A 14,159-nucleotide genomic window follows, 5' to 3' on the forward strand; every position below is an offset into this window, starting at 1 on the left:
TTTATGTAGTTCCAACTGTATAATACCATTTTTGTGAGGTGACTCTGAATAACAATGTAGATCTTCTCTTTCTTTTTTTTTTTTTCAACTTGAAGTTTTCAAAGTATCTCGGTTTGTCTACTGGTTATTTTTAAAAGCACATTATTTTAAATATTAGGAAAGGTGAATTCGTCTGTTTTAGAGTGAGGACAGTAAGTCTGTGCAATTTGTTTATTTTTCCTTAGGATAGATTCTCTCCAAGTCTTGGCATCTTGCAGATATACAGGCTGTGATGCAGAACCAGGGATGATAACTCCATTTGCTTTCTTCTCTGTTTTGGCATATTCAGCATATATCCTTTCTTTTGACTTCTGTGGTCATGCTGGACATAGTCCTCATGCTAATGAGATGAAAATTGCCATGAAACCTTCTTTATACCTCTTCAGTCACCTTCATGCAAGTATGCAGCCCTAGTGAGAAAGTACTTGTATTTTTCTTCATTTTTCTTTATTTTCAGGTTTGCTTCTTTGCTACACAAATGAATATTTTTTCAAGAAACCAGAATTGTTCATTAAACCCACAGTCCAAAGATGTAGTAAGGCTAGACAATTTTGAGCCATGTAGCACAATAATACATTTTTATTTTTAAATAAGGCTTATGGGTTCTTTCGGCTATTTCAGATCTATTCTAGTCTCACACTGGGATTTGTAAATGCTTAATTTGAACCACCATATCCCAGAGGAAATTGTTTTAATAAGCTCAGTGGCTTACACTGCTTTTAAGAATGTATATTGTTTGTTGCATGGTTGGTTTATTTTAGGTTCTGGTTAGCAGACCAGTGAAAGAAATCAGAAATTTTATCCTTGTTTAGATTTTCATTAGGCCAAGTAAACTGAAGCTCTTCAGTCTCTTGCTACAAAGCATGCTTCCCAGATCCAATAACTTCTGTAGGCCTGTTCTGGATTTTTTATCATCTCCTTTGAAGAATGGATGCTGGATTTGCATGGCAGAGTTAAACAGTGGCTTTGCTAATGCGGTGGCTGAAGCAACGCCATCTCTCTGGTCCTGCCTGACCTGTCCTGCCAGCCCTTTTCTAAGGGAATTAGCTCCTTAGTAGTGTGAGAGTCTCGTTCTCTGTAAGAATTAATATAAAGAAATAATTTAGCCAAATTAGTAGTCACTGAAATCCTTTTCACTTGGATGTTTTCAACCATGATTCAGAAATAATTATTAATTTTACATTATTTTAAAAAATGATAATTTACTGGAAATGTCCTGCATAACAAAGTCATTTTACTCAGCTTTTCTTTTGAAGGCTGAGAAAACGGGATATCAGAGCATAAGAAAGCAGTGGTACTCACAGAGGATGAGAGTTACAGTTGTTTTAGGTCAGTGTCCCTCTTTTTGAGACTGAATACCTTAGTTCACAGATACAGTACTTGGTGGGTCTTAGAAGCTTGAAGACAACTTCAGCTGGCAGATATAGGAACATTTGCTATTATGAAGACTTCCATCAAATTTCCTGCAAATAGAAACCAGATTAAGCCTGGAGAGATGTCTTCTAATATACCTCTAGGTATTCTATTCTACTCACTGGCATCAGTTGATTCACCCTACTGCAATCTTGCTAAGTCCATTTATTTATTATTTATCTATGTATTCATTTATTTATTTTAAATAAAGCTTCCCTTAGGAAGTGTGTTTCCAAATGCATTTCCTGGAAGGAATTAGGCAGCAGAGGGATGGGAGCGGAGTGAGTGGGGGGAATTCTCCCTTCATATCCTGAGGATGGGCACAGTGGGAAGGGGACCTCTGGCCTTACGTGGAATGAGGGAGAGAAGGTGAAGGAAGAGGAGGTGCTGGCATCCATTCAGGAAGAATTGGAGCCAGCAGCACAGAGGGCAAAATTTTCTGAAGGTGGAATTTAACAGCTTTTATGAACGAAATCATCTATGTTGATGCATGTTTGTCCTGTATAAATGCATGTTGTCTGAAATCTTGAAATTTTGCACAGTGAATCTTACACTTGATTTCTGAATAAGAACTTAGAGCAATGTATTATTCTCAGTCCTTTTTCTTTTTCCCAGAACAAGGTCAAAAATGTTAATGAAGCAACAGGCTTGGCAATGTGCTTGTTTGTGTTATTTTCTTCCTTTCTGTTCTCTAGCTGATGGAAGAATTTGCCTCTCTATTCCCATAGCATTCCTTATTGTCCAGTTGTTTCATTTTCACAGTCGGCCTTACTATCTCTATTCGCATCTCTTTAGCCCATGGGACTGTGCACTTCACTAAATCCACTGCAAATTTCAGATGATTCATTCTCTTCTCTTTTAAGTAGGTTTTTTTCTCACTGTCTCTCCAGATTGTCATCAGCCGGATGCAAAGTACACGTGGTCTTCTTTTAGTCCTGATATGTTTATCCTTAATTAACTAGTTGATATTCATTCTGATATTCCTCCTTTGGCTTCCATGCTCAAATTGTACCCTATTTGCTCAAGGGAAATGTTCTTATTGCTCGTTATTTATTGATCCAGTAGCGAAGTCCCTGCCTGTCATATTACAGAGACCTAAGCAGCTATTCATGTTTTCAGAAGCACTTTTTCTAGAATGGTTTGGAAAAGAGTACTTATTTACACATAGGTAAACCTCTCTGAGTGTAAACACATCACAGTAACTTCTTCCTATAAATCTCAGTATGACTCACTCTGCACTGAACTATTCAGTCATCTGTGGTTGCCCCTTGAATCAGCAGCCAGCACTGGAGAAAAGAGGTGGGAGTTGCTGTGTTGGATGTGAGTACACAAATTGAAGATACATGAGCAGAAACAACAGGAAAAATTATTTATGTATATCTGGATCCTATCATACAATACTTAGCATCTGAGCTTTACATATGGAATAGATCCCACTGTACGAAGAATTTAATGAGTGACCTAGTCGCTCTCAAGAGCCTAACTTCCAGCCCCCTCTCTTTCTGGTGTTAAAGCACATTCTGCTGCTTGCTCATTCCACTCCTTTGAGCAAAAGAGCTGTGTTCATACAGACAGTGAGTACTTGTTTTCAGGGGAAAAAATGATTCTTTTTCATGCAAACAGTAGATATGTACTAGAGCCTCGGAGGTGGCTGGGATGTGAAGTTTCGAATACTGTCACTAGATACGCACAGCAGTGGTTCTGGGGACATGTCAAAAGAAATGAAGTGTGAAACTGTATCTGCAACTGCTTGCCAGGAGGTTTTGAAATGAGGGTGTTTCCAGCAGCTTACACGGTTGTCTCATTCCTTGAACTTTATGACTATATTGTCTGTGCTGCTGTGTAAGTCAGTGTAGTTTTACATCAGGAGAAGAATCTAAATAAATGCTAAGGGTGAGAAGAAAGAAGGCACAGACTGTTAATGTACTCAGTGACCAAGAGCAACATTGTGATAGTATGAGGGATGATGGTATGAATGGATGATTGTATGAATGAAGGGACTTGGAAGAAATACCTGAGCTGAAGTGAACCTAAGACGCTAAAATAACGAAGATGTCTAAAAGACAGTTACTCAGCCTTCTAAAGGCTTCCAACTGGTTTTTAGAAAAGTGTTTCAGTGATCAACTTCTAAGAAGTCTCTTGCCTCATAACTCCCAGAAATTCGTTAATTATAACAATCAAATACACTTTGAAGACGCAGAAATGTTAGTGTGTATTGAATAGCATCAAAGCACTACGATTATCATGATGTTTATGCTCAAGCATAAGTAAGTAAGAAGACTAAAATAGGCATTATGTGCACATGGAGCATGAATGGGCTAGGAGAATGTGAGGTAGAGCCCTTATCTCATCTTTGTATTTCTGATTGTTTACAGTACATGGAAGTTACCTTACAGCTATCAAGAGGCAGAGCTCAATGTGCGATCTCTCAGGGAAAAAAAAGCTGGGATTTATTCTACCTAGAGTGAGGAGCAAAATAAAAGATAAAAACTTGCGTATTAATCTGAAAACCTGTAGCTAGTTCATCTAGAGTTCAAACAGATTTTCCATGCTTTTGTAGGAAAGCATCACATGCTGAGTAGTTCTCATGAGCTGAGCAGATTTAGTGTGTTTTTTATTTTTTTTTCCTCTTGGGCATTAAATTATGTAAAATTCATGTGAAATTTTTAGTTGTATTTTTAATCTTTTTCATTTTCCTTTCATTGCTTTATTTCTTACAGAGATAGCTGTTTCCTCCTCTCCAGCTATTTCTGAAGGATAAGAAAATGAGAAGTCAGTAATTACATTAAAGTCTTGACCTTACCTGATTGATCAGACTTTTGGATGCCTGGCAGTAATATACTATCTTATTCTTTCTGGCATAACTTCTCCTCTTCTTCCAAGCCATTGCTTTATTTGAAGTAACTGCAATTAGCACAGTGTCTGCTCTGGTGAGCCACATTAAGATGTGCAGATCTGCCAGCCCACATGGATGCTATTGGCACCTGCATGGTGCTGCTCAGCCAGTGGTGTTCCTCACATCCTTTTCTAATGATAAATCTTTTCCCAATGGCATTCAGAATTGCCTTATGCCTTTCCAGCAAATTACAAGACATTAGCTGACGAATTAGGTTAATTAGGGGAGAAAAAGTAGACCTCTTCATGTTAACCTTAGGGTATGTGGGCTTCCTAATGGGCCTTCATATTAATAGTTATATTCAGGAGAGAGAAGCTTGTCAGATTCTGGGGGAGTTGCACTTAAACTTTGTCTTGATGAATCCCACAGTTGAATCTCAATTTAAACTTACTGAGGCATATAGCTCTCATTTCATTTTCTCATATATATATTTGTGTGTGTGTATGGGATATGCTTATATATATATGTATTTATGGGACATGCTATAGTCTGTAAGTATGCAAATAAAAAACCTAGCGTCACTGAAGTAAATTGAGAACCCTCAATGAGGGGGCAGTATTTTTCCAGGCTTGTAAATATTTCTCTGTGCTACTGCTCTATACAAATGTAGTTAAGAGAAGAAAAATAGCTATGTTTTCAAGATGGCTTTTACTTTTGTAATGGAGTGCTTGGTGAAACTTGTCAGGGCACGTATGAAACCAATGAAAAGCATGCTTTTCAAGAGCAAGTTTGCTGTGCTTTCAGAATAGCTGCGTACTGCAATACAGCCACAAGCTGATAAAAACCCACCTGAAGATTGGAGAAGAGGGCTGGTTAAAAAGGTGTAAGGATTTTGCTTGTTTCTTTTTTTATTACTACTTAAAGAAAAAAAGGGCTTCACATCCTGAAAGGTAGGAGTGCACTCTGCACAGCTGAAGTGTTTATCTTGATCATAAATCACAGCGTGCAGTATCTATGTGAACACTTATTCATATGTTGAGAGATTTCATACGTGGGAGGGGACTTGGAGCTGAGATTCTTCACGCAAAACTGAAGAAGAGCTTGAATGTTTGTAGGACTAAGACCTAAAACATCTCGTTTTTCATTCTGTTAAAATGTGTTACTTTTGTTTACAGTATGAGGAGTGGAGAATCTTTTGGCACTAATCTCGGTACAGTGTGCTACCTTGGTGTTACCAGTTGTCTTTTCAGTAATCATTACTCGTTATTTTCCAAAAATTTGGAGCTAACAGAGGGATGCCTGGGGATATTTTAGCTGATGACAAATATAAGCAAATTTGTGTTTTTATTCTTCAGAATATTTGTTGATTTTTTTTTTTTCTTCCCCTCTGGGATCAGTCATGTTGCTGGAGAATAGAATACTTGTGTTTGCCATCATACTGAAAGTGGCTGTCATAATGCAAATAAAAAATTTGCAGTTGTCTTTTTGTTAATTTCTTACTATGAGACAGACTAATTGACGGTCATTATACGTGACATGAACTTAGTTTCTGTTTTCAGCTCCTCACGCCACCGCAAGAGATTCGTTATCTCAGTAGGAATCCATCTTATCTTGCTTTTAACAAACTACACTGGAAAACAGAGGAGTCTGTAATTGATTTTACATAGTTAGATGGAGGCAATACTGCAAAAATGAGCTTCAAAATGTAAAGGAAAGAACAGTGCTGATCTTCTGCATTCAGTGTCTGTAGAAAAATGCACTTTGTGAGGCAAAATGGCTCACAAGGAAATGAAGAGCCAAGGAAAAGAAATTTCCAGATTTCAGTTGCTGCTCTCTTAGTTACAGCCTGGTCAACAATATTTGAATGACACAGAGTGGCCACAGGGTGGTTCTTCCTGAGTTCTGACCTAAAAATATGCTCACCATTGTCCTTGACTTGTCAGCCAGTCACCAAATACTGGCCACATAGTTTGGGATTGACTCAGCTTGGAATTCTGTGCCACCACACTGAAATTGTGGTGAATTCTCTGAAAAGGAAAGGAGCGGAGTGGAACTTTTTCAACAACCAATGCATCATTTAGACTTCTTAGCATAAAGGTCTGGAGATATTACGAAACACACATCAGTGAGGATGTGGTTGTCCAAATCTGGGACTAGTTGAGAAGCACTAACCTTAGAGAGAAGTCACAGCTTATCAGTGAGAACTCAACCCCCAGATGGTCTCACAAACACGAGAGCTTGCAGCTCCTAGAGCCTGTTTGCCAGCTGTGTGTCCAGGGCTCTTGACTTCTGCTTGAACCTACAGAAACACTGCAGAGGGAGAATGTTTCCTTAACAGAGTTGAATTATGATTTGCTGACACGTAGTTAAGTAGGTATAACAGCAACTAGCTTCTGTAATGTGTATTTATAGTGTATACTTTATTATACAGTGCAGGTGTTTATAAAGTACATTGAGCACCTTAGCTGAAAGGTGGTATATAAATGCAAGCAATAATTACAGTTGCACATATAAAAGAATAAGGTCTTCCTGCCAGTAGCCTTTCCTCAAGGGGGAATTTAATTTCTTTATCTGCAGGAATTTTATTGCAATCTCTCTTGAGATTGGAATGTGTAGTTTTTAAAGTTGATTTAAACTAGAGGGACAGTTATTCTGCATTCCATTAAAATGAAAGGGAGCAATTTTTCCTTCTCTCTGCTGGACATTTGGCTATGCGCACTTGTCTTTGCGTAGCTACAAAGAATGAATCTCTTTCAAATTCTCAGCTGACTTTGTGTTTTCTTTCAAGGTGAAGAGATGCCTTTTGCCTTTCTACTGAAGACATTTTCTCTATCCATTCAAATTATTTCAGGATTCATTTGTTTGCAATTGTTTATCTAATTTAGGGTGACTGGACTTAGTTTTGAAGGATGTACATCGTGTATCAAAGTACAATAACCAAGCTTAAAATACAATAACAACAGTAAAAGTGCATTAAAGCAAACAGGCTTGCAGTCCCCAAAACCCAGCCTTAGATTTTCATTCAGATTTTTGTGTAAAAACACATGGCCTTAAGAAGATTCATCTCAGCTCTCCAAAAGAAGAAAAATACAAGTACATTCTCCTAATGTCTTGGTGGATGGAAGCTTAGAATTACTTACACTCAGCCAGAGCAAATATTAGGCTCAGTAGTTTATTTTCATTACTTTAAGATAATTTAAATGATATAAAACAGTCACTTGTTTAAACTTAAGATGCTTATCTGCAAAATCATGATGTCTGTCAATACCTCTATTTTTATCTCCTAAAAGAAGATACAGCACTAACACTACATATTGTCCTCAGAAGTATTTTTATGTATTAGCAACAGTAATGAGATGAGGAGCTATTACAGCTCATTTAAGTGGTTCACCATTGGACAAACAGTTGGCAATTATTGCACCTGGAAGAGCTAGATGAGTGATTTGAATAGAAATGCTAGTTCTCTAGTGAATTTCCTTTTCACAACAATTGCAGCATATGTCCACTTTTTTTCCAACAGTAATGAATTTCCTGAGGTGGTTTCCCTTGTGCTTTTGAATGCTAAGCATTAAAATCCAGCAGGAGAGACCTGTAGTTGAGCTTGCATGCTAAATGCGAAAGGATTGTTGTAGCCTTTAAAAAGTTTTTCTGCTCTTGGGCCTCCTGAGAAGCTTCAGACCGGACCAGCTGCTTCAGGTATGAAGCATCAGTTGTGTAGAGTAACCTTTAATATTATTGTCACATCTGTCTCCTATTGCAAATCAAATCTGAAAACATTTGCTTGTACACAGATCTGACTTCCTGATTTCTTCTGTCCCTCATCCATTCAGGAGTGAAAAATCACCGCTATCTGTTTAGTCTCTATTTGTAGACCTTTTCTTTGTTTAAAAATGTAATAAAGGAATCTATGCATGTAGTGTAACTGCTTAATAAAAGTAATTCCTTAGCCATTATACAAACTCAGCCTTTGATATCGCAAGGGGTTCTGGTTATACCTTTGAATTCATATCAAAACACACGGTAAGATCTTCAGTTTCTTCTGAGAAGTGGTCAAATGTCAGGCTGTGATCTAGACTTAAATGGCAAATCAATGCTCCCTGTATTTTTCAAAGCTTACACTTCTGCTAGTCTGCTTTATTCTTTCCAGAAATCGTAGAATTTCTTTTTTTTTTCCCTTCCCTGTAACTTTTTTGAGAAGAGGCAATGCAGCTTCTAGGTCTGAAGGGCAGTGCATAGTGCCTGGTTGGTCTAGCAGAGCCAGCACTGGCACATTGTTTTGTATCTGATCTATACTAGTAGAACTACCTAGGAAAGTAAAGTGGGGAGAAAGTCCATTGAATTCCTGGAAATTCCCAGGTTAAAACTGCTAAAGATGCACTTAATCTGGCTGCTCATAGTTTGCATGGACAAAGGAAAAACTACTACTCTATGAAGTCATTGGCACCGAGGGTTATAATGCAGAAATATAGCTGTGGAATGCATAGAAATACACAAGAGATACATCTTCCTGATGTATTCCCTTCACTGCCAACTGTGAATTGTTGGGAGAGTGTTAGAGGGAAGTATCACTGTGTGACTGCTCCTGTTTTACGCTATCCAAAACAGGTTATAGAGCAAGACAGAACGTCTCATTTGGTCTCATCTGGTATAGCTATTCTTATATAAGTTGAATAATAATAATAAGAAGAAAACAATGAAATTGTATTTCATTGAAATAAAGCTATGACTTCATGGATTTACTGTGCTCGTATGATTATTAGTTACTGAGTGAAATTAGAAATTATTTTGATTTCTGGCATATCTAAAAGCATGTAATGAGCAAAAAGGGTCTTTTTAGCAGAAAACTTTTCAGGTGAAACTTACGAATGAGATAACTAAATCACAGACAGTGTAGAAATGGTGCATTCCATCATTTGTATAAGAATGATCTGGCTGTCAGCAGTTACCTTAGCACTGACTGTTGAAATATACAGACAGACATGCAGTAGGTGGAGAGAGATGTTACATGCATAGTGAGAGATTGTAAGAACAGAGGGGAAAAAGTTGTTTTTTTTTTTTTTTTTTAGAAATAGAAAATTAGCCTTAGCCATGTCATTTTACATTTTCAATGGGTTCTAATGAGAATGTACATTCAAATAGTAATTCAGTCATATACTGTAGTTATAACATATATTGTTACAGACTTTGCTGTTGTTTTCTTCTGGTCTGAACACTACTCACAGTCAGAATTGCATTGTGAGTCTCTCAGGTTGAAAATCTCAGTGCTTGCTGGAAGTTGAATTGTTATAGATGGTATGTATAAAATAATTCCCATTTGGAAGCATAAGCTGTATTCTATTCCCTATTTGAAGGAAGAGAACTTTGTTACTTATTAACATAAGAAGAGGAGCCGCTTCTGATGTCTACTTTCAGTTTTCTAAAATACTAGTGTATATTCAAATCCTTCAGGCAGGTTATTATCTCTAGCAAGAACCCATAGATGATATTCAAAATCATTCATTCAGAAAGTGTACAATGCAGCAGAGGTCTGATCTCCGGGATGTGCATCTGTTTCTTTTGTCAGTCTTATTATTCCTTATTTCTTATGTAAACAGTTTGCAATTGTGAAAAGAGGTAAAATGAAAGGAAACCCATGAAAACGAAGTGGTTTAGGAGAACCATTTCAGAGCTTGTAGATTATCTTCCAAACCAGTGAATCCTACATATGTATTTTATTCTGTCTTAAGAAACTAAATTACAAGTGGGAAATATTATGCACAATCAAAAGATACAAACCTACAATAAAGCAGAATATCTTCTTATTAAAAGTAAGAAATATCCATTAAGAAATGGATTTCTTTTTTCTTGTTTTCTCTTAAAGCTTAAGCGCAAGGAAGAAATGCCTTGATATTGTTTCTAAAATGTTGGGAAAATGGAATGTATTTTTAGAAGTGTATAAGTGCTAAAATAATGAAACCATCCAACTCTCTTTGACACGCTTGTTACTGCTTAAAAATATCACCAAAATTATGCTCAAATAAATAGAATGCTGAAGTGTGAAGTATAGAGCCTACATTCAAGCAAATGAGAACCCAAAAGCTCAGCCTTTTCTGCCTCATCTCATTGTGTTTCACACTTATTTACTTTTCTCTTTTACAAATGTACAAGTGAAAAGATTGGTGTTATTCGATAATACAGCTTGGTGATGATACTTCAGTGCTCCTAAAATTTACGTGCTGATGGATAAGAGTGAAAGAGTGTGAAATTATTTCTTGGAGCTTCTCCAGCCCAGCTTTCAGCTCCAGCTTGTTTCCTTCCAGCTTTTTTCTGTCCAAGGTGGCACATTTCCTGGTCATGTGCTGCTTCTTTTTATGTCAACTGGGGTTAGGAACTGATGTTGAAAGGACAATATATACTGCTCTCTACCTCCTGGAAATTTCTTTCTGCAATGAGCCATCCTTAGAGGCCAGTTGTGCCCAATTGTACAGCTGTTTCACACAAAAATGTTAGCTTTAAGCTGTGTCAAGGCCGAGAATCAGATACTACAACTTAATGACAGCAAATGTTATCATAGACTCTCCAATATATATATTTTTTTTCTGTAATCAAGATTGCAAGTAATATGACAAAAATGGATTGCTTTGTAAATGAAAAGAAGCTTTACCTAGTGGAAGCTAATGCCACATACGGTATGCTTTTAGAGATGTCTTCCAATAAACATTGCAGTGATCAACATAATCTCAAGCAGTAAATGATTTTATCTTATAGTCCAATAAATCTCCCTTTTTTATAGCTTGCCTTTGTTTTGCAGACATAGTAAAAAAAAAAAAAAAAAAATCTTCTCGATCTCCTGTTGTCAAATCTGAATGCATAGCATATCTGTCAGAATTAAGAAAAGGGCCCTCAGCTACAGCAGTTCCCTCCCAAGCCAGATGTAACTGGAAGGACATAGTTCCGAGTTAGTTCCAGTTACAACCTGCTAATTTCATGTGGTTGTATTTAAGACTAGAGTATTTCATACATATCCAATTATTACAGGGTTTTACAGATACGTTTTATGAGAGAGGTTCATCTTTTTGTGCGTAGTGTCATTTTCCTTTTTGAGTGGAGGTGTTGCATCACTGCCAAGAAGTTGATATTTGCTAAAGAGTGAATTTTGGATACTGTCTCTGAAATTCTGCTTGCCATGTTAAAGGTGCATGAGATGGATATACATGGGCAGTGAGATGATTAAAATCACACAGAGGGACTTCTGTGGTTGAGTGTAGGCTACGCCCTGAGCTAAAGTAACTGCTAAAGGCAGAGATGGGTGTAGGTTATGTAGATACAGCATACTGCTGTTTTCTTTATCAGGCAGTCTAGGAACAAGTATTTAACAGTTATTGAGTTCAGATTGCTGTGCTTTTCCTATGAAGTATGAAATGATTGGGCATGAGGAATTATTAGTAATAGTTCAGGATAATTCTCATGTTAGAATTTGAGCATTAATAAAACATAAAGAGTCACTGTTAAGACTACAGGAGACAAAGTACATGCACTTAACAACTGCATTTATAGGAATAAATTCACAATTGAATTTCTGTTAGTATTTGTTTGAACTACCATGGAACCAAGATCTGGTTTTATTTTACATTGAATGGATTTGTGATCTACTAAATGTAGGAAAAAAAGAGAAGATCAAGTTATTTTCTCATGTGATATGTCAGACAAAATAAAGCTGAGCTTAATTCATTATGATTTATAAGCAGATGCTCCTGCATATGTGCATGTGTTTGTGTGTTTCTGTACTCATACGTTTTAAGAATTGATTGCCCTCTTGGTAACAATAGCAAATAATTATTTGAGAAGAAAGGTCCCATTAGTCAGGCAGCTAAATTGGTTACTCACCCCTGCAAATTGCTCTTCAATTCCCACTCCCATTTCTGAGTTCCTACCAAGCCTTCTCTTCCTCCCCAGTGTCGTGTAGGAACAGGCATGTCAGCGTTGAGGAAGATACAGTCATGCAATTCTTTCTAATTGCCAACACTGAATAAATTCGCATTCATTTATATCTGTGAAAAACTGACAGATTGTGTTTGTACACTTGAGCTTGGACAGTTCCTTCCATTTCAGAGTTTGCTTTGTTGTCAAGCTGGAAAAAATATGAGTCCTTTCCCTTTTTTTAAAAAAATTGGAAAGTAGGCTATTTTCCTTTGGAAAAAAGAAGAAATTGTGAGGGAATACAAAGTACTGTGAGAGAATACAAATTGCTCTTCCAAGTCCAAATTGCCTTACCATACACATCAAGGATTTTATGCTGGTCTACAGCAGTTTTTTTAACCAGTGATCTGGAGGGTCAGCTGAAAACATAAGGCAGAAAAACCTAGAGCAATATCAGCGTGGTCAGTTTTTGGTAAACAAGCTTCCTTTGTGCAACGATGACTTCAGATGCTTACACAGACATCAGGTTATTAATAAGCCATGTATTTTGTAAACATATTTTCTTACTGTTTGTCAAGCACTGCAGTCATTCTTGAAAGACTAAACAGCATTAAAAAAATTGTTTTCTAGTATCACAGACCCATTAAGTGAGCACATGTATAGGAATGAACGCAAGTTTATGGAATTTAAATTAGTAAAATCCAAACTTGGCTTGACAACTTTAATAAAATACTTTAACCTGTAGACAACAGTTGTTTGTCACTGTCATCATTTCAGCAACCTCCAATATTTAGCAGTTACACGAGTGCTGAATTCCTCTGGCATATTCCAACCCATCCTTTCTTCAGTGACTCAGGATTTTGGAGACCAGCAGATGCCCAGCAGATAACCTGTGTGTGACAGAGCTGCTGTGGGCTTGCCTGTATCACCAGCAGAGCCCCACGAGGGCACCATGCTGAGCATGGACTTGGCTGGAGGCATCATCTCAGCAACTTTGTCCAAGTTAAGTCTGCTGTGGTCATCACATCACTAGCTTCATTTCTGTTCTTTTCTCAAGTTTCTTCATAATTGTGACTCTTTCCTGAATCTGAGTGAATCACATTAATGACCGTTTCCATGTTTAGATAGAAGTGTGAATATACTGAAGGTAACTTTCAGTGTCTTATTTCTGGATCTAGTATTTACTACTTAATTGATGTTGCACTTAAGACTTTCAGCTGGTGCAACCTTGCAAGATGTTACTTTTGTTATGTCTCATGCAATACTTCTCTTGTGGGGAAAGATAAAAGAAGTTTGTATATGTATTTCATGGTCATGTCATGCCAAGATCAGTAGTGATCTAAAAGCTTATTCCTATGAAGCAACAAGGAATTCTGCTTTCTTGAAGAAGGTTGGATTTTGATCCCTTCTCTTCAGTGGTGCCTTGTGGTATTGATAATTAAAATTTTATCAGAGAACTTCCTTACTTTCAGAATTAAACAAACAGAAAAAAGGTTTTAAAATCTAGTTTATAGATACAGAGATGTTCACTGTCTATGAAAGGCTTGGGGTGAGGCTGTCCTGATGGAGGCATCCTCCCTGGGCCTGTCCATTGGCTACAACAGCTATGGCTGCATTTGTGTTTCCTAGGTTCTACGGGTCACATCAGTCAGCATGTTTCCAGTTTCTTCATGTACTTGAGATAAATATTGTTGCAGTTATGGGCAACCCCTGCAATTTAACAAAGCAGCAATGCTGCCTTCCATGAAACTGTCCCAAATCTTTTGTTCTTGCTTTAAAAAGGCTACATATTTGGATGTTTACTCTAACTTACACTGTGCAGTCTCACCCAGGAACTTTCATAATAAAAGTGTGAGAAGCAAATATGAGGAGAGTTAAAAATGCCTTCTTATCAAAACAAGCTCTATACATATTTGAAATAAAATTAAGGGCTTCTTATGACATGATACAGCTGCTGTCAGGTCACTATTAA

The 14,159-nt window shown here is 37.2% G+C and overlaps 1 protein-coding gene across 12 annotated transcripts in view; it reads left to right on the forward strand.

Annotated features, from left to right (window-relative positions):
* Nucleotides 1–14,159, forward strand: part of GRID1 (glutamate ionotropic receptor delta type subunit 1) — a 574,706-nt gene that overhangs the window by 331,787 nt on the left and 228,760 nt on the right. The window lies entirely within an intron of this gene.

This window comes from Phasianus colchicus, chromosome 8, assembly GCF_987193195.1.
Source record: "Phasianus colchicus chromosome 8, bPhaCol1.hap1.1, whole genome shotgun sequence".
NCBI lineage: Eukaryota > Metazoa > Chordata > Aves > Galliformes > Phasianidae > Phasianus > Phasianus colchicus.